Genomic DNA, 23,768 nt, shown 5'->3' on the forward strand with positions numbered 1-23,768 from the left:
TAACATCTGTCTTCCTTTTCCCCTCCCTCACATCATTCCTTCCTTTTCTTTTTAACCAGATAGGGGTTTTAACATATTTACCGAGTGCCTACTGTGTCCCAAGCCCTGTGTCATGTTATCACCTTTTTGGATCCTTCTAGAACCTGGCGTGTGTTATCCCCATTTCACGAACGGGGCGAGCAGCAGCCTCAGGTCACAGCTCGGAAGCGCAGACCTGGGCCTGAGCCCCTGCCGGCTGACTGACGTCTGCATTTTCGTGCTGTTTCTTCTGCAGGGAGATGCTCCCGAGATGCTTTTTCTTCCCCGTGAAAAATCAGGAACTAGGTGGATTTTTTTTTTCTTTAAATTTTAAATCAGGAAAGAGAAACGCTGCATCAAGTGTTTGCTTATCTCTCTCCCGCTGCGTTCCCAGGGGTCCTGGTTCCTGGCTCCCGGGAGCGTGCTGGGGGCCAGGCTCTGTCTCCTGCCGAGCTGCCTGCACACTCGGCTGTCTGCTCTTGGGGGCCTGCCCCCCTCCCCCCCCCCCAGACACACACTGCTGTCCTGGCGTGCCAGCAGTCAGACCGCACAGGGCAGCTTCGACAAAGTGACAGAAACCGTGAAAACAGCTGTTTGACATTCCCTGCTGGTCTTTAAAACAAAACAGCCACCGAAGGGGTTGAATGAAATGCAGAAGACACCCTTGTTTCCACGTGGATGGGGATGTTTTACTTAGAGACATTTATTTTCCCTTTTCTTTGCTCCCCTATTTACCTACCTGATCATTTCCCTCCTTCCCTCCCTCCTTCCCTCTCTCCTTCCTGTCCTCCTTCCTTCCCTCCCTTTCCCCCTTCCATCCTTCAGCCCCTCTGTCCTTCCTTTCATTGAAAAAAATCTTCCCGCTTCTGTTCCTGTGTCTTTTTTTGCCATCACAACTTTCTTCTCTCAAGGGCAGTCTTGAACTGCTTCTCTGTACCCTCCTCCTTCAGTTCCTCCATGCTTCTGTATGTTAATTCATCTCACCAGCTCTGGGTGCATATCATCCCACATGTGCGGTTTTATGAGTCCCAGTGTTAAGTTTTCTGACATCCAAGGTGCCCTTGGTCAACCCAAGGTGGAGGCAGGGGATTCTAAGTTAGATAAGGAAGAGGACACACACAGCACGGGGTGTCCGGCAGTCCCCCGCGGTCCCTTCTCGCCACTTTCATCGCCTCCACCTATGGCCCTGGGAGAGTTGTCCTCGCAGATAGACACTGACTTTGGGCCTGTGGCTTAGCTGAGCACCGCGGTTCCTTCGTGGTGCAACAGCTCAGTCCCGTCCAACCAGCCGTTCAGAAAGGCTCCTTTGCCCACAGTGAGAGGAGTGCCAGGTCCCACGGCACACACAGAGAAGAGCAGGGAAACCATCGGCACTCAGCTTTTGACCGAGCTTGACCAGATCGACCTGTATGCCCTGCAGCCAAGCTGGGTCCTTGAAATCACTGGGCCCTTCCGAATCCCACTCCTCATTGCTGAGCAGGCTAGCTGCCCCTGGGAGTCCTTACAGGTTCTCAGGAACGTCTTCTCCTTGTGTTTGTGCCATCATCCCTAACCTCCGGTGGCCTTTTCAACCTTTCTTTCCTCTGCTCCGTCCAGACTAGGGGATTTCCTTCAACCGCTGTCTTCCCGGTTGGCCATGACAGTTCGTTAACCGATGAGGACTTTCCTTTCTCCTTCTCCTTCTTTACTTCCTGTTGTCTCCTTCTTTACTTCCTGTTGTCTCCTTCCTTACTTCCTGTTGTCTCCTTCTTTACTTCCTGTTCCGTTCCATCAACGGTTCATGCGGAATCGGCCCTGCTGAAGCTGCGTGCGTGTCACCGTCTGCACAAGGTGACTTCGAGCCTGCCGCTAGAGAGGTCTGTGTTCGCCGCAGGAATGGAGGACGCAGCCGAGTCTCAGGCCAAAGGCAGGCTTTCTGCTCCTCCCTCCGCGAATTGGATCTGCAGGTGTCCCAGTCACAGGGTGGAGGCAGCGCCGGCCGCAGGCGGGAGGGGCCTCTGGGGGAGCCCGGGAGGGCTGGGCTGGGCATGAATAGATGTTTCCCCGCCATCATCCACTAGACGGGTCTTCGCGGAGAACCAGAAGGAAGTAGGGAGAGAATGGAGAGAGCTTTGGTGTTTCCGCCCAGGGGGTAGATTAGAGTGCTCCTCTCTCCATGGAAATGTGAGGTGTGGAGCAGCATAAGGCCACCCAACGTTTGGTTGTTGGTCTGGGAGTAGGAAGGAGCCACAAAGAAGGAGCCTGTGGTGGTATGTCACAATTCCCAAGAGGCTGGGGACCTTTGGTGTCTTCCCCGGATGATTTCAAGCTTCAGGCAAGAGTGGTCCTCCTAACCCACTCCCCCCTCATCTCTAACTATAAGGGGCCTCGTGCATTTTTCCCACTTGTCCAAGCTCTGTACTTGCTCTCTCCCAACAGTGCCCCCTTGGCCACCCCTTGGGCCTAGGTGTGTCCACGGCGATGGCACTAGACACCATTGGGAATATGGGCCCGGGCAGCAGGCCTGTGACAGGCAAGGGGTCCCTTCGGTACCAGAGTGCTATTTAGAAGGGAGGTCAGAGACTGCTGGTCTGTGTCTCTTAGCTCTGTGGACTCCTTACCCCGTGGGGAGGGGCATAGCCAGGAGGAGGAGCAGGCATCGGGGGTCCCTAAACTGTGGGGCCAAGGCAGTGGCCCTGGTTGCCCAGGTTCAGGGTGGGACTGTGCATACCCCCTACAGACCGCATGTATTTGATTTCCCCTGTACCCAGTACTGTGGTTTTGCTGACTTACTATTCCTGGAGACGTTCCTGTTGTGCGCTGGCGAGGGCAGGACGGTAACCGCACGTGGGATCGGAGACCCGAGACCTTCTCTAGTTCTCATCATCTTCTGATTCCAGCTGAGAATGTGTCGTGAGTCCACAACACACTCATTAACAACGTGGTAGGTCTATTCTGGTTTCTGCATTGATTCACAATGAATAAAAATTAAGTTGGTCCTAAATTTTATGGACTCTTAAAATAAACATCTCTCTCTTTGAGCTTCAACTAGGTAATGCCTGTGGGGGCCAAAGGCAGCTTTTACTTAGCGTCTGGCGACACAAAGAGAGACACCCTGAGAGTGGTCCAGCAACCCGGGGCAGTGACCGTCACCCTGTGGTCCAGTGACCCGGGGGCAGTCACCATCACCCTGTGGTCCGGCGACCCGGGGGCACTCACTGTCACCCTGTGGTCTGGCGACTCGGGGGCACTCACCGTCACCCTGTGGTCCGGGAACCCGGGGGCACTCACCGTCACCCTGTGGTCCAGCAACCCGGGAGCAGTCACCGTCACCCTGTGGTCCGGCAACCCGGGAGCAGTCACCATCACCCTGTGGTCCGGGAACCTGGGGCAGTCACCGTCACCCTGTGGTCCGGCAACCTGGGGGCAGTCACCGTCACCCTGTGGTCCGGCAACCCGGGGGCAGTCACCGTCACCCTGGGGTCCGGGAACCTGGGGCAGTCACTGTCACCCTGTGGTCCGGCAACCCGGGGGCAGTCACCGTCACCCTGGGGTCCGGGAACCTGGGGCAGTCACTGTCACCCTGTGGTCCGGCAACCTGGGGGCAGTCACCGTCACCCTGTGGTCCGGGAACCTGGGGCAGTCACTGTCACCCTGTGGTCCGGCAACCCGGGGGCAGTCACCGTCACCCTGGGGTCCGGGAACCCGAGGGCAGTCACCGTCACCCTGTGGTCCGGGAACCTGGGGCAGTCACCGTCACCCTGTGGTCCGGCAACCCGGGGGCAGTCACCGTCACCCTGTGGTCCAGCGACCCGGGGGCACTCACCGTCACCCTGTGGTCCGGCAACCCGGGGGCAGTCACTGTCACCCTGTAACACGCCTCGAGGTACATGTCTGTGCATATTCGGCCCATCTTTGAGGGTTCCCCTCAGGACTCATTTTCATTACAAAGCCTGCCCTGGTCACTGCAGCCCCAGCTCTTATTTGTCTGACCTCCTAGTTAGGTGCCCAAATACGACCGCCCCCAGCCTGACCCCCACCCAGCCCAGGATGCCTTGTGTTAGTGATGAACTCTCCATGGCGATGCTCTGTCTTTCTACTAGGTTCTCCAGATGAGGGACTCGAGGGTAGGACACACTTCTCAAGGGGTTCTTAGTGGTCGTGTGACTTTCCTTATATGTCACTGGGTCCCCGATGATGAACGAGGGAGAGCAGTGAGAGAGTTATAGCGCCCAGTGTCAGTTGCTTACACGGCTGTGGAGGAAGCCGTTGTCTGGGGCGATGGCTCTCAGGCTTCCGTGGTCCTGAGCCGCTTGCAGGAGGTGCAGACGCCCGGCCACACCGATCGCAGTCTCCCGGGGATTCTGATGGAGACCGAGGCTTGAAAACAGCTTTCTAGGGCATGACTTGCCGAACCAATTCTATAGCTAGAAATAGCACAGGATATTTTTTTTAAAGCAGTTTCATAATGAATGTGGAATAAAGACAAATGGAATATGTTCTGAGAACACACACACACACACACACACACAAATAAAAACTGAAAGTAACAAAAATACTTGTAAATGTCAAAGGCAAAATTGGCTGTTTAGTTTGAGCTAGAAGGTTTAATTCATTTATCATTAACCCTAGGTTTATTTTCAGCTCTGGCCCGTTTGCCTCTGACCTTCCTACCTGTCTTCCGGCCCCTTGGCGTTTCTGCAGCTCTGCTCATTAACTGTGGGGTGTCGTGGCCGTGAGGAAGGCACTTTGACTCCCGGGTCCGGGGCCCTCCCTCCGGCTGTTCAGGACCCACCTTGCCCCCCACCTGCCGTCTGAGCACTCATTGTGACAGGTAGGACTGTCCTCTCACTCTGTGACTTCAATCAGGGTTTAAGAGGCAGAATTAAACATCTTACACAGTCTCATAATTTTATACTTATTTAAAAAATCAAAAAATCCAAATAAATGTAGGGCCTATTCCATCTCCCACTGACTCAGAGTATCCTTCAGATGTTGATGGAGAGGAGAAAACTGTGCTCTGAAGTTGATAAAGGAGTTTAGACTACACATTGCTAACCCACGTGAGCCTGTCAGTCTATTTCCAGTGAGTTTTGACCACTTTGCAAATCCCCTCTGGAAACCTGGATGTCTCCCATGTCTTCCCAAATTAAAATGTGATGTACAGAAGAGTCCTACAGTTAACTGTAACATGTTTAAGGCAATGTTGCCAATCAGAAGATTGGGTAACGTCGTGAGTCCAGATAAAAAGGAACCCCTAATAAAACTCCCTTCAGCACATGGACCTGTGATTCCGTCTCCTTTGTAGGTGTGTTCTCAGAACGGAGGTGGGATCTGCTCAAATAGTACACATGGTCCAGAACAGGACAGAATATCCAATAGCAAATAGCAAGTTCTTTACTTGGCTTCTTACCCTGGCCCTGTGGGTTTTAATTCATTGCTGTTTTGTCTCAGATTTCTTGTTCCTTACTATGGTTTCTATACTTTCCACAAGTATTCTGATTAACCCTTGCTTTAATTTCTGCCCTGAGATTGGCCCTTAAAACTAGTTTCAACTTAAAAAGTCGAACTTAAAGACACGGAGAGTAGAATGGTGACTGCCAGGGGCGGGGAAAGAGTGTATCACATGGTGACGACAGTTAATAATGCTGTTGTGGGAGAAGCGCCCATCTGCTTCTCCACCCCTCCCCCTCTCCTTCCTCTCTGTCTCTCTCTTCCCCTCCTGTAGCCAAGGCTCCATTGGAGCAAAGTTGGCCCGGGTGCTGAGGATGGCTCTGTGGCCTCTGCCTCAGGAACTAGAATGGCTCTGGTTGCAACAGAGCAATGCCCAGATGGGCAGAGCATTGCCCCCTGGTGGGCATGCTGGGTGGATCCCGATTGGGTGCATGCGGGAGTCTGTCTGACTGCCTCCCCGTTTCTAACTTCAGAAAAATACCAAAAAAAAAAATAAAAAAAATAAAAAATAATGCTGCTGTGTATACTTGAGATTGGCCTAGAGTAGATGGTAAGCATTCTCACCCAGGGGGGAAGAAAGAAAGAAGAGGTAACTAGGTGAGGCGACAGATGTGTAACTAACCTGGTGGTGGCCATCCTTTCACGATGTGCACATACAGCGAGTCAGCATGCTGTGTGTGCACTTTAGACATACGACGACTTTGTTTGTTAGTGGCCCCTCACTGAAGCTTGCACCCAGAAATACAGTTCCAGTGTCTCCTTAGCCTTCCGGCCTTTCGCCTTGTCCTCGCTCTGCACGCGGGAGCCGTTGGCCGAGCTCTTGGGGGAGGAGCTCGGGAGTGCCTTGGAAAGGCAGGGCGGCAACTTCTGCCTCCAGTCAGATCCAGAATGCAAACCTCCGGAGGGCCGAGTGCGTCCTTGCACCCTCAGAGTGGGGTGTGCGGGGAGAAGAACCCCTTTGGAAGCAGGTGTTGGCCACACCTGAGCATGAACAGCCACCTACGGACCCTCCCCCCAGTCACCAGACGGTAGTCAGTGTGCAGAGACTGAGGGGCTTGTGTGTCTCATTAGAAGAAGAGAAGCAAAGCGGACTCCGCCAGGCAGATAATAAAACAAGAGCAAGTATTTGAAAATAATGAAGCGATACTTAAAGGATCACGAATGCTTCATTATTTAAAAGCAATTGCCACACCTTGTTTTAGGCATTTTTATGCATATTATTTAAATTCTCAGGGCATCCCTATGACAGAAGCACTAATATTATCCCCTTCATACAGATAGGGAGACTAGAGCACAGAGAGGTTAAACAGGTCGTCTAAGATCACACAGCTGGTAAACAACAGAACTGGGGTTCCAACTCTGTCTGATTCCAGGGTCCAGATTTTCTTCTTCTTTTTTTTTTATTTTAAAGATTTTATTTATTCATTTTAGAGAGGGGGGAGAGAGAGAGAGAGGGAGAGAAGGAAGAGAGAAAGAAGGGGGAGAGGAGCAGGAAGCATCAACTCTCATATGTGCCTTGACCAGGCAAGCCTGGGGTTTCCAACTGGCCACCTCAGTTTCCAGGTCGACGCTTTATCCACTGCACCACCACAGGCCAGGCAGGGTCCAGATTGCTGATCTGTATATTATACTGTCCTCTATGTAGCACGGAGGAGAGCTGACATGCAGAGTTGTGACAAGCCCGAGGCTTAACTACCCTGGATAGTGGGCTCAGAGTACCGTGACCAGTCCAGGCCCACCAGATGCCGGGCGGCTGCAATGGAAATGCTCCCTGCCCTGGTCAGTGTGGGCCTGAAGCCACAGGTGGAGGACCGCAGCACCTGGGACAGATAGGAAGCACCCAGGCTGATAGCCTCTTCGCTTCCTCCTTCATTTTAGCTTTGTACAGAGCAGCTGGTCTTTACAGGTGTGTCACTGGATTGAAACCAGAGCTCAACATCCCAAGGACAGGACCAACATTTCTGTAAAGGAGGGGCTTCAGAACGATCAGTGGTTGAAGAGGAGAAGGCAGGCTAGGGGGCTTGTCTGGGACTATTTTATCCAGTCAGTACTGGTTGTACTTTCAGCGGTATGTTCATCTGGGGTTTCTTAGTGGCTGATGGAGGTTTGGGGGGGACTACCGTTCCTTCCCTGAGCCATTCTCTGGTCTGCCCTGGTGTGAGCTGGTTGCATCTGCTGTTAACATGTGTGTGAGTTCAGATACCTCCCCATGCGTGCGGTGTAATGGCATCCTAGCGCCCTCAGAAATAAAGAGCCGTCAGGCAGCCTTAGACCCCAGAGTTCTGGGGCTTCCCTTCTGCAAAGCAAGGTCACACTGGTGCACCTGACATCTGCCCACCTGAGGAAGTGAGCAGGTTGGGCTTGGGCACCGGCACGCTGGGATGGGAGCGTGCACAGTGACTAGGAGCAGCTAACATTCCTTTAGAGGTAAATGCTGTCCGACGGTGGGCTGGAAAGATATATATTAAGCTGAGAAATTACTTAATAAATTCAGACCAACACTCTGCGACATTTCCCACAAGACGTTAATGCTGTTTAGAAATTCCAGAGAACACCCTGAGTTGTTTCTGGCATGGGCTTATGATTTATTTCAAAAGAAAATGGGACAGAGTGTGTGGGTTTGTGTTTAATTTGAACAGGGATTTGGAGATGAAAAGTCAACTGGCATGAAGGATTGCAGGGCAGATGCAAAGTGGTGGAGCTTGTGGGTGGCTTTGGAGCACGTGCCGGTGCCGAGAAGCGAAGGGGCCCCTGCCCTCCCAGCGCCAGTCACGTGGCCCGGTTTGCGTAGGCCGGCACTGCTTGGGAGGGTGGGTCAGGAGGCAATGCGAGGCTCAGAGTTTCGGAAGCACTTCAGTCCAAAGACTTTCATATCAAAACCAGACAGAGCTTCTGCCCTAAGGAGGGAGACCAGTTCGAGTTCACTGTCCACAAAAGTCAACATGTAGAGGACATGACCTTCATCTACAACAAGATGGACTTCAGTTAGACCAAAGGAGGGCATTCCTAAAGAAAGTAAGAGCTCGGATGAAAGACAGGAAGGAAGACCTGGGAGAAGTGTTCATGTCTGGTACTCTGTTTCTTGGTAATAGAGGGGTGACTTAGGTCAGTGGTCCCCAACCCCCGGGCCGCGGACCGGTACCAATCTGTGGGCCATTTGGTACCAGTCCTCAGAGAAAGAATAAATAACTTACATTATTTTCGTTTTATTTATATTTAAGTCTGAACGATGTTTTATTTTAAAAAAATGACCAGATTCCCTCTGTTAAATCCGTCCAAGATTCACTCTTGACGCTTGTCTCGGTTACGTGATACATTTATCCGTCCCACCCTAAAGGCCGGTCCGTGAAAATATTTTCTGACATTAAACCGGTTTGTGGCCCAGAAAAGGTTGGGGACCACTGGCTTAGGTGACCCTGTGATTCAATCTCAGTGTGGACACAGGGTCCAGGGAAGGGGGCACAGCCCAGGCGGCTGCTCGAGTGGTCCAGGGTGTGGTGAGTTCGAGTTCTGGGTGAGGAAGGAGGCAGCAGTGTGGGGCCAGGCTAGGAGAGAGAGGAGACAGAGAGGCGGGATCTTGTTTCTCCCTTTCTCTCCCTGGGGAACTCCAAGTCCCATTAATCTTGCTTGTGAGGGAGTTGTGGTTTGAATGGGAAACGAAGACAGTGATGTCCGCCATCTCTCTCGGAAAAAAAAAAAAATGACATTCCATTTGGTTTTGGAAAATACACAATATTCCACTTATAAAATATTCAATCACTGTCATTAATCCTCCCGCCTGGGCTGGCCTAGCCCCACTTAGCCACGAGCAGCTGGCTCGGGCTGTGGCCACAGGCCCGGGAACCTCTCAGCAGGCTCTCGTGCGGACAGGGTCATCATCGGAGACGGAGGGCCCTCTGTTCTCAGAGCTCAGCTCTCCGGGGGCCCAGGTCTGGGTTGGCCCCGGGGCCTTCGGAGCTGTCTCCAAGCTGAAAGGCAGAGGGCTCCAGCTGACCCGGTGCCTGCTTGGCTGCGCTGAGGAGTCACGGGGAAGTTCGGGCCTTGACAAGTTCATTCTTCTTCGCACAGCCGAGGGCACTGGCTCCGAAGGTCCTGTCCCGCTCTGCCAAGCTCAGCGGGCCTTAAAAAGCGCTCTTTGGCCTGGCTGGCCTGCAGTTGTCTTCCTACTGCCTCAAGCTTTTCTCTCTTACCTTCCTCTTCTCCTCTCAAATTTTTGTATTGTTTCAATATTAACGAACTAATTAATCATTAAAAAAAAAAAATAACCGTAGAATCCCACAATGTCAGACCGGGAAGGGGCTGTAGGAACCGCCCAGTTCAAGCCCTTATTTGAAGGGAGGACACTCAGGCCCAGAGAGGGGAGGTTGGTGGATTTCCCCCAGGGCTCCAGAGCCACAACCTCCCCTCTCTTCTCCTCATGCCCCCGTCCATCCGCAGGACCTGGGCTCCTTGGTCTGGGAGCACTTGGCCTTGCTGCCTGTGGCCTGGCATCCGGAGGGTCTGTCCCCTGCCTTGCTGTGCTCAGATGACAAGCTGAGGCCCCTAAATGGGGAGAGCTGGCTGATGGCCATTCATTTCTAGCTCCTGGACGGAGTTTTCCACGGGTTGCTCAGCTTTTTACTAAAAGAATCTCCTTGTTGAAGCCTCATTTTTCCGCCGGTGCACCAGCTTCTTGTGGTCGCTGGGAGCCCTCTGGCCTCGTCTCTCGGGCCACCTCAGGATACATCCTCTGGGACTCAGCCTGGGATCTGTGCTCTCTCTACTGTGCACCAAGGCTCTGTGCTCCTGCCCTGCCCCTGAGCCCCGGGGACACACCCTTCTGCCCACACTCACCTTGCCTGCCCGAGTCACGTGCAGCTTCCCCAGGGTTCCGGACTCACTGACATGGGGCATTCAGTGAATGTTTTCAGGAGGGAGCTTCAAGCCTAAAAACATTGGGAGCAGGGGAGGGTATTCTCCTCTGGGGGAGATCAGCACCTCAGTCCACCTGCCTGACTTCCAAGCCTGAGGGGGAGCTGTGGAAGTTCTTACCACGGAATGTTCCATTCCCAGCTGGAGAGACGGCCTGGGCCTGAGCTGGGAGGGTGTGTGGTGGCTGCAGGCTCCAGGCTCCTGTGGAGGGTGGGCATGTCTCCCTCAGGGCAGCTGGACAGGGACCCCTGATGCTCCCCCTTCCCCGCCCCTCCAGGTCCCTCCGAAGGCCCCCCAGGTCCAGTGGCCTAGGGGCGTGGGGTCCCGCCAGACCGGAATCACAGGCCTGGGGAGATCTCAGGAGTCGTCCACTCCTTCATGTCCAGGATGAGGAAATGAGCAACAAGGTGACATTGCTCTAGGCCCCGCAGTTTGTTGGTGACGTGGCTGGAGTGAGAGTGGTGGCTCTGGCTTTTCCAGGGTGTCAGGAGCGGTCACCAACATTATACCATGAGCTTCCTGGTGGCTCTGTGAGGTCAGCACAGCAGGGCGCTCGTCCTGTTTCCCAGGTGCGGAGAGAGGCCTGTCCGGTGTCTGAGGCCGCACCTCTTGGTCCTACCCGGGTTGCAGTACTTCTGGGAGGGGCTCTGCGGGGCAGGGAAGACATCGACCCGCGCTCCAGACCAGCGCTGGGGCTACTTCTGTCCCCTTCTGTACTTCAGGGTCTTGGCCACCTCAAGGGCCTGCAGAGGAAGTGGGTGGTTAGTCCAGGGTGCCCGGGACTTACCAAGTCCTTTTGTTACCGGAAAGGGGACCTGGCCCTTTGGGTCTGCCAAGGGCCAGGCAGGGTAGTGTGTGGGTTGTTGGCTTCATGCAGGAAAAATTTCACAGCATGGGTCCGGGTGATTTTGAGAGTACGTTTATTAAAGCTGGGGACAGTGAACAAGGACAGTTTAGGTAGCAGACTCAACAGGAGAGCCTGGGGGGCTGCTCTGGCTCACTAGGGGGTCAGAGAAAGGGGGGCCTTGGGGACAGGTGCCGGGGTGATCCCGGGACGAGCTGCCGCTGCCCGCTGCTCCCCTGCTTGTATGTCTCCTGGGGACTCTTAGAGTTTAGGAGATGCTCGCCTGTGGGAAGAAGAGGAGGAGGGAGATGGGAGAGGGGTTGGCATGCTCAGGGAGGGAGGGACGACTGGGGCCTTTATTTTGAGGGTTTTTGTAGACCAGGAGTTTAGGGAAGTTCTCTTCTATAGAATATCTGTCAGCTTTTCCAGGTGTGTCCTTTCAGGGTCGTGGTCTCCACTGATGGTCAACCCCTGGGCAGGGGGTCATTAGTCATCACAGGGGTTGCCCACCTGGGCCTGGGGCTAATATACAACTGAGGTCTAGGTGTTACCTCTCCGGAGGTGACCTGTATCTGGTCGTGAGTCACTCGGCCAGTGTGTTCAGCTGTCTCAGTTTCCCCATTCCACTTGCCAAGCAATTCCCCTAGCTTCTCACCATCTGGCTTCCCTTTCAGTCAGGACAAGGACCAGAGGTGGCATTTTTCTGTTGCACGCTGCTCACATTGCTTGGGGACGAAGCCGGGAGGGGCGTGGCTTGGGCCGGGAGGGCGTGGCTTGGAAGGGCCGGGAGGGGCGTGGCTTGGGCCGGGAGAAGGACCGGCTGGCCCCCAGATGCTCAGGATGCTGTCTTGTTCTGTTTCCCTCCTGTTCCTTTCCACGTTTTAATTCATCCCACGTCTCTAAAGTCAAACGTCCTGTGTTCCCATCGTAACCTTTCTCATGGAGGGGTTGAGCTCGTGGCTCCAAGAGGAAAATGAATCACAGGAGCTGCTGGACGCAGCAGCCACACGCTCCCAGCTGACGTGGAGGCTGGAGAAAGGGCTGGGGCCCCGGATCCAGTCGGGTTGCCCATTCGAAGCTGCCTCCTGCCGGCGGGCTCCCCGCAGGTCCGGTCAGCCAGCCCAAGATGAATCACAGGTGGTTTGAAAAACATTCCAATTTTAAGCCGAGGCAGCCGGGACAGAGCTTCTCTCTTCTCACAGGAAGATAATTGCCTGTCCTGGCTCTGTTCTAACATAGTGAGGGGCCTCCTGCCCCCGCCACCACATCCCACCCCTCCAGGATGTCTAATGATAAAGGGAACAACAGTTCATGTGATCCAGCGACCAAGGGCTTCCGGATGGCTGGGGGGAGAGGGGCACAGCTGGACCTGCCACAGAGGGCATTGTCCTTCTGGAAGCAGCCCTGTCCGGACCCTGGCTCTGGGCCTCCTGCGATGCCTGCTCACCAATGATTCAGGCTCCGCTTTCTGCAGAGCGTTATAAAGCTCTCTCTCCTTCCTTCGCTCAGGAGCGCAAACAGCGGCCCGATGCTGGAATTTAATACCGGTGATGCTTTCAGGTTCAGGGATAATAAGGCAGCTCTGTAAACGGCACACAAATCCCACATCCGACCCACAACAGTGGCCGGCTCGGCTGGGGCTCAGGGGAGATGGGGGGGAGGGAGAGAAAGCAGCTTCCTTAGTTCTCAGCTGGTCTGATCACTTCCCAGGAGCTCCAGGGACCTCCCAGGGCGTCCGGTCCCAAGCCCCGGCCAGCGGCCAGCAGCCAGCGGCCAGCGGCCAGCGAGGAGTAGGTTAGGTTCCACTGCTCACAGTTTGGGTGGGAAGCGAGGTGTGCTCTCGAGGCCTGGATAGATCGTCCCGCAGCCCCTCAGGAGGCGGGAGCCTGCCTCTCTGGATCCTGTGAATTCGCAGTTGGGTCTCTTCCAGGTGCCCCTCTCAATCGTAGCCATCCTTCCCGGACCAGCCTGTACCCCCCTGAAAGCTTTCTCCTATGCACCAGCCCAGTTTTCGAAAGTCCCATTGTAGCACATTTCTCTGCCCTGTTATGATGGTGATGACATGGTGAAGACGGTCGTGATAATCGCTAACACTTGCTAAGCACACTCTTTGTGCCAAGCTCTCTCCTGAGTGCGCAGTGTACGACCTCCGTGTGTCCTCGCGACAGCCTCACGGGAGGTGCTCATCTCTGGTTTCACGTGCGTGTTAGTTCTCCGTGCGCTGAGCTCTCGCAGGAGGGGCTGTTACACCATGACGACAGTCAGTGTTCGGGCTAGGCGGGATCCGATGAGTCCTCACAGCAGCCCTGTGAAGTAGTCAGTAGTCTACCCACTTTTTCAAATGTATTCAGAGAGGTTAAGTGACACGCTGAATGACCTCAAGTCGTGCAGCTTAGAAGTGCCACAGGTGGACGTAGAATATGGGTGTCCTCTGGCTTCTATAATCTAGTGGCTGAATGCACGATCCTATTGTCACTTGCCAGGTAGATAACTTTGGCATTAATGTCTCTGCACTTCAGTTTACCTGAAAAGTTGAGGTACATCCTTCTTCTAAAGTTGTGGTGAGGCCGGAATGAGATAAATGCAGGAAAGAAGCTCGGGACAGGGTCTCTGGCACACAGTCAACACTCAGTAAATCTTGGTTGTTATTATCGTGGCTCAATGAGATGCAATGCAATGCAACAAACATCTAATGAGCACCTATAATGTGACTTGGGACCAGACGCTGTGCTAGATGCTGCCCTATTTTATCCCTCTCCTCACTCTCCATGGTGCAGTGGTTCTCAAAGTGTGTGCCAGGGCACACTGGTATGCCCTAGAAGATTTCCAGGTGCGCCCTGTGGTATTCCAGAGAAATATGTGCCTGTTGGGGACCAAAAACAACATGGTTTTTGGAGTTTAGATTTTTGGGGAACAGAGGTATGGAGAATTGGCTGTAAGCTGACAGTCTGCCAACCCCCCCACCTCACTTGCCTGATTAGGTTGCAAAAGGCTGTTAAGCTATGGTGCTGGATTGTTTACACTACCCCCCATGTTCCCCAGAAAGACTGGAGGCAAGTTTCTTCTATCCTTTGTTTGGTGTAAAGTTAAGATGGTATGTACGGTGGGGGTTTTGGATTGATGATTAAACATAAGGAATTGTCTCTTGACTCCTTTTGGATTTTTATAAAAGAAGAATATGCGGCAACATCTAAAAAAGTTTTGAACATTTTACTACAATTTTCAACATCCTATTTATGTGAATTTCTACCATCAACACAATTAAGAGTAAAAAGAGAGGAATTCTTCAATGTATTGACAAGGAAATGAGAATTTGCCTTTCAAATACATGCCCAAACATTGAAGAAATCGCTAGGACACATCAGGCTCATGTTTCTCATAAACACAAGAATGAAAAAACTTAGCACATTCACGCCAGGACCTGCCGAATTTACTAAATCTTACTAAGAATGTATCTATATATATAAAAAGATAACTTTTTTGTCGTTTTATTTTTAACCCCTCTTTTTTATGAATTCTAAAAAGCTTAACTCAAAAAATGTAACACAAAAATGTTTTTTAATGTCAGAATAAACTTAATTTTATCGTATTTATTTCATTTAATCACCATAAAAGCACGCGTGGACTTGATATTTTTTTCTTTAATATCTGATTTAATTATTATAGCATATTTCTCAGAAATTTGTATATAGTGCACCTACAATTATTTGTAGGATTTTAAATGCGCCCTGACTTCAAAGAGTTTGAGAACCACTGCCATGGTGCCTTATAACTGATCAATAAATGCTTTGTGATTGATTTCTGCGAGACAGCTTGGGGCTGGGTCCCTCAAGAGCTCTTCTGCTTATCATTGTGGATGTTTGCATCTCTCAGTCTTTATCTTCCTTATCCTCTCAGCTGAGTTTGGAAGAACCTATGCTGTGTGATGGTATGACAACCTGAGTCTGAGTGCTGGGTGACCTGGGGGGTCTGCTTCAGGTTCCACGCTGACATTGACCTGGTTGAGTTACTTCTACCTTCGGGCCCCAGGGGCTTGGCCTTGATGACCTCTCAGGCCCCTTGGATGCTTCAGTTCTCAGGGAAAGTGAGTGGTAAGGGAGTGGAAACTTTGCAAATCTCCCCCAACTCCTAGCACTTGAACCTCAACTGTAGAACTTGGCTGCTATTTACATTCTTTTTAGGTGAGGAGTAGAATCAATGGGGTGAAGGACCCTTCAGCTGTATGGGTCAGCCCATCTCCACTCCTGACCACAGTTGTGCCCACGCTGGCCATGCTCAGCGTGCCCCCTTTCCTGACGCAGCCCCAGCTCCCGGCACAGAAAGCTGATGGGAATGTGTGTGGTCCTGTGTGAAGCACAGCTGTGGGAGAGTCCTGCTTCCGAGCTGGCCATTGGCACCTTCTGCTGCAACTTTTGGGAGGGAAGGGACTACCAGTTTGTTCAGGGCTAAACTTTGCTGAGGTTGACTAAATCTGACCAACTTGTTGGACTGTCTTCCAGTGTCTTCGGTGTGCTCGGTGTGTGTGTGTGTGTGTGTGTGGTGGGGGATGGTGGAGGGAGCAGTCGGACCATGTGCTTCATCTGAGAAAATGAGGAACTGTGGCCTGACCTGGCTCGGTCCAGGAGGCTGGGTGGAAGAGTCAGGCCAGAAAGGGCCATTGCTGAGGCGACAGGGAAGAACGGGCTCTCTATCGCAGAGCGCCGAGGCTGTCCCTTCAGGTGTGCCGCCCTGGAGAGGTGGCGCCCAGGCTGAGCTCTCCTGGGACGGGCGGACCGTACAGGGGCCGTACTCACTGGGAGGCAGGGGTTGGAGTCACATGACAGGGAAAGGGACAGCACACACTCTTCCTTGGAAACTCAGAATCAATTGTGACCTGGAAGAGACTGGTTTTCAGTTCTGTCTGAGACACTTCTTACAGAGCCAAGATCTGCTGTTCCTCCTTGTATTAGCTGATCCTCAGCCCTTGGAGGAGGAGGTGGATGACCCAGCCAAGAACGGGAGAGGGGTGAGGGAGGAGAAAAGCTATGGAGGATCCTCCTCCTGCTTCTCTCTAGGGCAGGTGCGGCCAGGCCAGCTGGACCGTCTTGTTTCCTCAGCCTGGATATGCTCTTTACTCTAAGACTATGCATCCTAAAGAGTGCATTGAGAGAGAATGCTTTTTAGAGTAGCCTTGTAGCCCGACCTGTGGTGGTGCAGTGGATAGAATATCAACCTGGAACACTGACGTCCTGGGTTCGAAACCGCGAGGTTGTCAGCTTGAATGCAGGCTCATTAGCTAGAGCATGGGGGTCACTGGCTTGGCTGGAGCCCCCCCCCCCATCAAGGCACATATGAGAAGCAATCAACGAGCAACTAAAGTGCTGTAACTACAAGTTGATGCTTCTCATCTCTCTCCCTTCCTGTCTCTATCTCTCTCATTAAAAATAAATAAATACATAAAAAAATAAAAAAAATAAAAAGAGTGGCCTCGGAGTTGCCAAAACCATGGTCACGAGTTGGCAGGGCCGAGTCCCAGGGTGGAAACCTGTGTGAAGGAGGACTCTAATGAGGATCCGGGTGTGCGCCTCCTGTTCCTGGGTGCACCTGTGGGCAGGCGGGGCCCGGGGCGGGAGGCTCCCTTTCCCTCTGCAGCGATCTGCAAGAGGAAGCGGGAGGGAAGACAGCGCAACCTGGGAAATTCGTGAACTGGCGAAGGACGCGGGGGCTGGAGAATCTGGAGCGGCCGACCGGGGGACGCCCCCTGAATCAGCCGGACTAATGGAGTCAGGTCCAGGACTGGGCTCCAGCACCCCCTTCCTCCGGAGACAGTCCAGAAACTCACAGCCTCACTCTGCGCCTCCTTCCTGTACAATCCCCGGTCTTACCCTTACGTATCGTACGGAAGTGACTTGTTGACACTCGGTCTCTCCATCGAGTCTGAGAGGTCCTTGCGGGGCTGTGTCTTCCTTGTCCTGCAGGGCTGTGCCTGGCAGGTATGAGGGGTGCGGGGCGTGCGGGTCAATCAAACGGAGGGCCCGCCCCTAACAGGCACAACAACAATGGCGCTTCCTCCCCTTCTGAATATTGCTCCCATGGGCTTTTTACTCTGAGAATGAAGATTACTCCCTTCGAAGATGTACACCTTTCGAGCCGGTGTCGGTTTTTACCTGTCCCTCCAGTTTGTGCCCTCCCAGCCCCTAGTCTCACAGGTTGTGCTCAGGGAGCGGAGGCCTTTATGTTAGAGTGAGCATCGGAGTTCCAAGGTTGAGAGAGACAATTAGGGGGACTGTCCATGGTGTGACATTGCCCATGCTGCCATTCCCCTCCGTTAGTATGTGTCGCTGAGAGGTGACAGCAGAGCCCCATCCTTCAGCACCCCCTCCCCTGATGAGCCCCAGTTCAAATGGAGCACAACAGAGCCACTCAGTTCAATTATTTCTGCTTCCTGGCAAGGAAGGAAGGCGCAAGCAGGAGCCTCCTCCTTGGGGGTGAGTTAGTTAATCACTTGTCTTTCCCCTTGAATTAATGCAACTAATGAACAGCCTTTGCCTCTTCCCTCCGTTCCCCTCTGCCCTCCCTCTCTCCCGGCAACCTCTTATTATTCAGATTTCTTCTTGATGACTTTACCTGGGGAAGGCTGGCCCCCCATTCAACACAGGCCTTCTTCTCTTCCTCTTTCTCCCGGCCCCTGCCTCTGTCCCCATCAGGTCACAGTCAGCCTGTTTGGGAGTAACACCAGCTTTGGGGGACTGGAAATGCCTGAATCCACCCACATCACAGGAAGGGAAAGGCCCTCGAGCCACCTCTGAGAAGGACACTTCGGAAGAAGGAGGTAGGGCCGGTGGAGAGAGAGGAAGCAGCAGAGTCATTTGTCATGGCTAAATGGAAATTTATTGCTGTAACCCCAGGGCTAGAGAAAAGCCTTCGCTAGGCTGGCAAAGGGAACAGGAGCTCCAGCACCTGCTGGAAAAACATGCTACATCCCAAATCAATCTATGGGCTGGTGGTTCTCGCTGTCTTTTTTTAGGTAAGATTTTATTTATTTATTTTTAGAGGGAGAGAGAGAGAGAGAGAGAGAGAAGGGGGGAGGAGCAGGAAGTATCAGCTCCCATATGCGCCTTGCCCAGGCAAGCCCAGGGTTCTGAACTGGCAACTTCAGTATTCCAGGTCAACGCTTTATCCACTGTGCCACCACCACAGGTCTGGCTGGCTGGTGGCTCTTTATTCCAAGGTGTGGCGGCACTGGACCGACCCCCTGGCAGCTCTGGAACGTGGGTAGCCTGGCAGCAGGTGGCGTGAAGTACTGGGCTGCTCATCTCTTTACAGCCCTGCAGGTGTCAGCTCTGGGTGGTTGCTGGCCAGGGATCCAAGTGTGAGGTCTTCCGCCTGCCTCCTCTCCTTCCCATGAGGCTGGGCGCACGCTCCCTGGACACTGTGCCTTCACTTCAGCAGAGCTCCTTCCTCAGACCTGGAGAAGGTGGGCTGTGCCCAGCACTTCTGTGGGCACCATGGGGACAAGAAATTAGGATGTGCCTCCACCCCTCACACTGCTTGCACTCCAGCTGATCAGAGAAGGCTAACAACGGCTGGAGTGGAGAGAAGCCGAGGGCGTGTTGTTGAGTGTGCACAAGCCGGAGTGTGGAGAGGGCGAGTGCCAGGTGAGCTAGGAGCGGTCAGTCAGCCCATTCTGCATGTTTGTATGGCAACTGACACAATGCTTTCATAGGAAGACTTCTCCTGCTCTGGTATTTTGATGCTAATGGTATGCCAACATTTCTGTTGTGGGCAATCATTGTATCACTTTAAAGATGCGACAGCTGAGGCTGAGAAAATTCATGCCGTAAGTTGACTCGAACACCAGTGTTCTTGCTTTGGGGTCTCTGCCCCTCTCATTCTAATGTGTCAGGGATGTAAAGAGGGGGAGACAAGTCCCCAGGTAAGCAGGATTTTGATTAGGGGAAAGAAAAGGGAATGGAAATTCAAGCAGGAGAAATCGATGAGCAGGATGAAGGCTTGGCACACAGCAGACGCTCAAGGATGTTGGACGAATGAATAAATATACAAATGAACTCAAGAGCGCGCCATGTCCTGGGACAGGGAGACGGAGAGAGGGGCAGCAGGGTCATTTGTCATGGCTACATGGAAGTTCACTGCTACAATCGCCCAGGGCTAGAGGAAGGCTTCATAGTACAGGGCACGTTCTGCAGATCGGTGATGGGGAAGGACGAGGGAGTGGGTGTGGCTAGATTCGGGAGGCCCGGGTCCCCGGCCCAGGGTGTGCGTTGATGTGACAGTTGTGGAGGTTCTGGAACTGGTGCCTCTCCCCTGGGGGCTAGAGAGTCGTGCCAACCTCTGTGCATTCCACGCCTTGCCTAGCAAGATGGCCTACCCGAGGGCACAGTGGCACAGAGGACAGAGCACAGCACTGAGAGTCAGAAGGTGACACTTCTGAGCCTAGACCTGTAGCACCTAGACCTTGGGTGAGTCTAATAACCTCCCACAAATTTCAGCTTTCCCACTGCGTCAGAGCTCAGCTGAAACTTCTCTCCTCCGACATTGCAGTTAAGTCAGGTCTCCCTCGTACGTCTGCACGGCACCCCGACTACTCCCTTGTGGCACTTGTCACAGGTGTAATTAGTTGTCTAATATCCATGGGTCCAGGAGAAGTGCCTGTCACTGAGCATGGAGCTGGAAAGAGTTTTCTAGAAATACTGGTTTAACGGAGAACGGACTTATAGAACTGGCATAGTGACGTTCACTCACAGAGGCATCAGGAGGGTCCCAGGTCATGTCGTACGCTCTTGGTAAGGCAGGACAGGGTAAGCGGGAGAGTGCTCTCAGGGGGACCTGCGTAGGGACCACAGCCAGAGTCTGGAGGCAAGGACAGCTCCCGCGGCTGTTATCCCGGTGATGAGTGAGGCCGGAGAGCAGCTGAGCATGTCAGACGTTTGAAAGAGAGAACAGCAAAGCACTGTGCCCGGCTCTGCATATATAGAATAAAGGGGGAGGAAAGAACCGCGGAAGGCTTGCGGCCAGAGAGATGAAGAGAACAGCAGCGGCAAGGCCACCGGGAGAGCACGCTCCCTCAGGGGTGCCGGTGGCCTCCCCGCTCGCCCTTTCTGAAGCTTTGACTGTTCGTTCCTCTCCTTCCCTGCTGGGCTCTCTCTGCCTTGCAGCAATGATCTGCTTTGGTGTTTCTTTGTCTCTCTTTCCATTTTTTAGTCTTTGGCCCTGCCTGTGTCAGATCCCATTCAGCACCTTCTGTTCTCGCCCGGCTCTCCCCCTCGGCCGGTTCCCTCTCCCTTCGCCTCCCCCGGCCCCGTCTCTCCCTGCCTTTAGTTCCACTCTCGGGAGCGCTTTCCCCCTTTGAATGCTGACCCAGCCTCTCTCTCCTGCCAGGTGTCTGGTGTCCTGGATGCTTCTCTAGCTCTGCCAGGCGGATTGGTATCAACACTGAAGTCTCCTTTTGGTTCTTCTGCCCCCAGCCCTGCCGCGTGCCCCTGCCCAGGCCTGTCTCAGTCTCCCCTGGTTCTCCTTTCTCCCTGAACTCACAGCCCCGGACCTGACAGTCCTTCAGCCTCTTTCATGTTCCTTTCCATGCATTTCCTTGTCCAAACTGAGCACACCTGGAGCTCTCCCTCCCCTGGGATTTGTTCCCTATTCCTGACCTAGAATGTCCTCGGCTGTCCCCTTATCTGCCTGGCCTTGCTCCTGCCTCCTCCTTCCTCCTAAACCGATAATGAGGCAGATAGCTCACTGTCTCTCGTGTCTTCATTTCATACCCTGCTCGTTTGTCTTCACATCAGCACGCCTGCCTAGAAAGCTGTCAGGGGACGTGGGCCTGACTGGTGTCACCATCTTTCAGTCTAGCCGAGTAGGCTTCCATAAACATTTTCTGATACTAACGCTCATCACGTTGCTGATGAAGACGGTAATAATTGAGATGAATCATAGCCATGTTTCTGGAACAGGGCCCGGCACATAATGGGTTTTCAATAATCATTAGTAGACTCTTAATCTGAATGATAATGTCAATTCCCTTTCAAGATTTCTTTTTTCTTTTTCTTTTTTTTTTATTTTTTTATCACAAATAATAGAAACTGACTCAGAGTGGCCTGAGGAAGGAGACGTTCAGGAGGTGTTGATGAGCCAGGACCGAGGGCAGGACAGAAGTCTGGGCGTCATTAGGCCGTGGACCAGGAGCTAGCAGGTTGTCAGGGCCTGGGACAGCTACTGTCCCGCTGCGTGGTCTCACGACTGCTTCATCCTCTTTCGTGGTCGACAAGTGTCCTCTGCTCTTCTGAGTGCATGGCAGGATACGCCCCCCACCCCGCCCCTCATCAGTCATCCCTCAAAGCTCCAGTGCCACCAACTGGTGTTCTGGTTCTTCAGGTCATCTTTATAGAGGAGAAATGTGATGGCCCCAGCTGAGGTTAGGGGCCCTGAGGACACTGGTTTCCCTCCAGGTGACAGGGAGCAATTCTTAAAGTGGCGGTGAGCATTGCAGAAGAGGTGGGGGGTGACAGGACGGACACGACAGCACGTGTCTCTTAAGTGAAACGCGGGAGAAAGAATGAAGCCTGCCAGATTTGACCTGCCCGTGCCAGTCAACATGAACCCTCTCACCCAGTTACCTCGGATGGGGCATCCCAGATGGGCAGTGATTTTCAAACGGTGTGTTGCCAGAATTTTTAAAACATGCAATACTTGACTGTTTAGTCAGGGGCCCTGGCCTCTTTTTCTGTAGATTGTCAAGCAAAAAAATGACAACAGCCGACACATCGATAGACGTCCAGTGTGAATGAATCAAAACGATACCTTTTTTGTTGTTAGATTGGCAAAATGTATTTTTTGGTGTGCCGCAGAATTTTAGTAATTAGTGTACGTGTGCCACGAGATGAAAAAGGTCGAAGATGGCTGCCGTTGGGGATTGCTCCATGAAGCCTGGCCCTCCTCCCCCCAACCAGTGCTGAGCTCAGAGCACCCCCCCTCCCCCTCCAGGAAGGCAGCCGGGGAATACAGCGAGCTTCTCCGCCCCGCCCCCGCGGATCCTTTCAACGCAGGCCCTGTCTGACCCCACCCGACCCGCTTCCTGTCTACCCCAGGAAGGGAGATTCATGGACCCTGGCCAGGCCTGAGTGGCAGCTCCTTCGCAGACCTGATTGCAAAGGCAAAGGTCTTCCTCTCCCGGCGAAGATAAAGAGAAGCATCGTCCTGCATCCGCTCCGCGATAGATGGGCTTGCCCTCCTACAAGTGATTGCTTCGCCTCAGATAAGGAGCCCGAGCGGCTGGCGAACCAGCAGACTGCCTACAATCTCCTTCCTAAGATTTGAGCTCAGACAACCTCCGTCACCCTCCCACCCCACCCCCTGGCAATATCTACTTCGTGATCGCTCCTGAGAAGAAACAAATGTTTGGGCCTCTTAGAAAGTCTGGGGACTCTGAGAGCACTGGATGCTGGGAAGAAGCAAAGTCCCCCTCCGTCATGGAGCGCTGTGGTTAGGAGTTCAGGCCCCGAGTCACCAGACCAGGGTTGGCAACCTGGCAGATCACTCAATAGTTAACAAGGTGTCATTATTTTTTAATTTATATTTTAAAAAAAATCATGGGAAAACAAATAACCGTGGATTTGTTTACATTCATTTCATGGTCTAGTTTGGCTCTTCTTTTTGCATTATATTTCAAGGAAACAGCGTAATCTTTTCAATGCCTTGGGTTTAGAAGTTTTGGATCCGTCACTCATTAAATATGTGACCTGGGTCAAATAAGTAAAAAAGGGGAAATTAATTATAAACCAATTTTTATAATTTGGGTTATTCTGAGGCTAACAGGGACTAATGTGAGCCCGGACCCAGCTCTGGGCATTTAGTAAACACTCTCTCAATGGTAGTAGCTATTATTAATTTCATAAAGTGCCTGTCAGCTCTGGGAGGAGAAGGGCTTTTTTTTTTTTTTTTTTTCTGAAGCTGGAAACGGGGAGAGACAGTCAGACAGACTCCCGCATGTGCCTGACCGGGATCCACCCGGCACGCCCACCAGAGGCAATGCTCTGCCCACCAGGGGGCGATGCTCTGCCCCTCCAGGGCGTCGCTCTGCCGCAACCAGAGCCACTCTAGCGCCTGGGGCAGAGGCCAACGAGCCATCCCCAGCGCTCGGGCCATCTTTGCTCCAATGGAGCCTTGGCTGCGGGAGGGGAAGAGAGAGACAGAGAGGAAGGAGGGGGTGGGGGTGGAGAAGCAAATGGGCGCTTCTCCTATGTGCCCTGGTCGGGAATCGAACCCGGGTCCCCCGCACGCCAGGCCAACGCTCTACCGCTGAGCCAACCGGCCAGGGCCGAGAAGGGCTTTTTGAAACACGGGCCAGGAGCTGGCAACCGTCCTGATGAGACTTGCTCTGTGGGCGCGGCCAGCGTAGACAGTGCCCCAGGCCAGGTCCTGCAGAACTGTCACTTGGTGGGAAGTACCTGAGACTGGGGGTGGGGTCAGGGTCAGGGGGCAGAAGCAGGAGGAGGGTAGGTCATCCTCTTTCCCCCAGTATTTCAACATCCAGAAAACGAGGCTAAAAATCAAGTGCCAACATTTT

This window comes from Saccopteryx leptura, chromosome 11 (assembly GCF_036850995.1).
Source record: "Saccopteryx leptura isolate mSacLep1 chromosome 11, mSacLep1_pri_phased_curated, whole genome shotgun sequence".
Classification (NCBI taxonomy): Eukaryota; Metazoa; Chordata; class Mammalia; order Chiroptera; family Emballonuridae; genus Saccopteryx; species Saccopteryx leptura.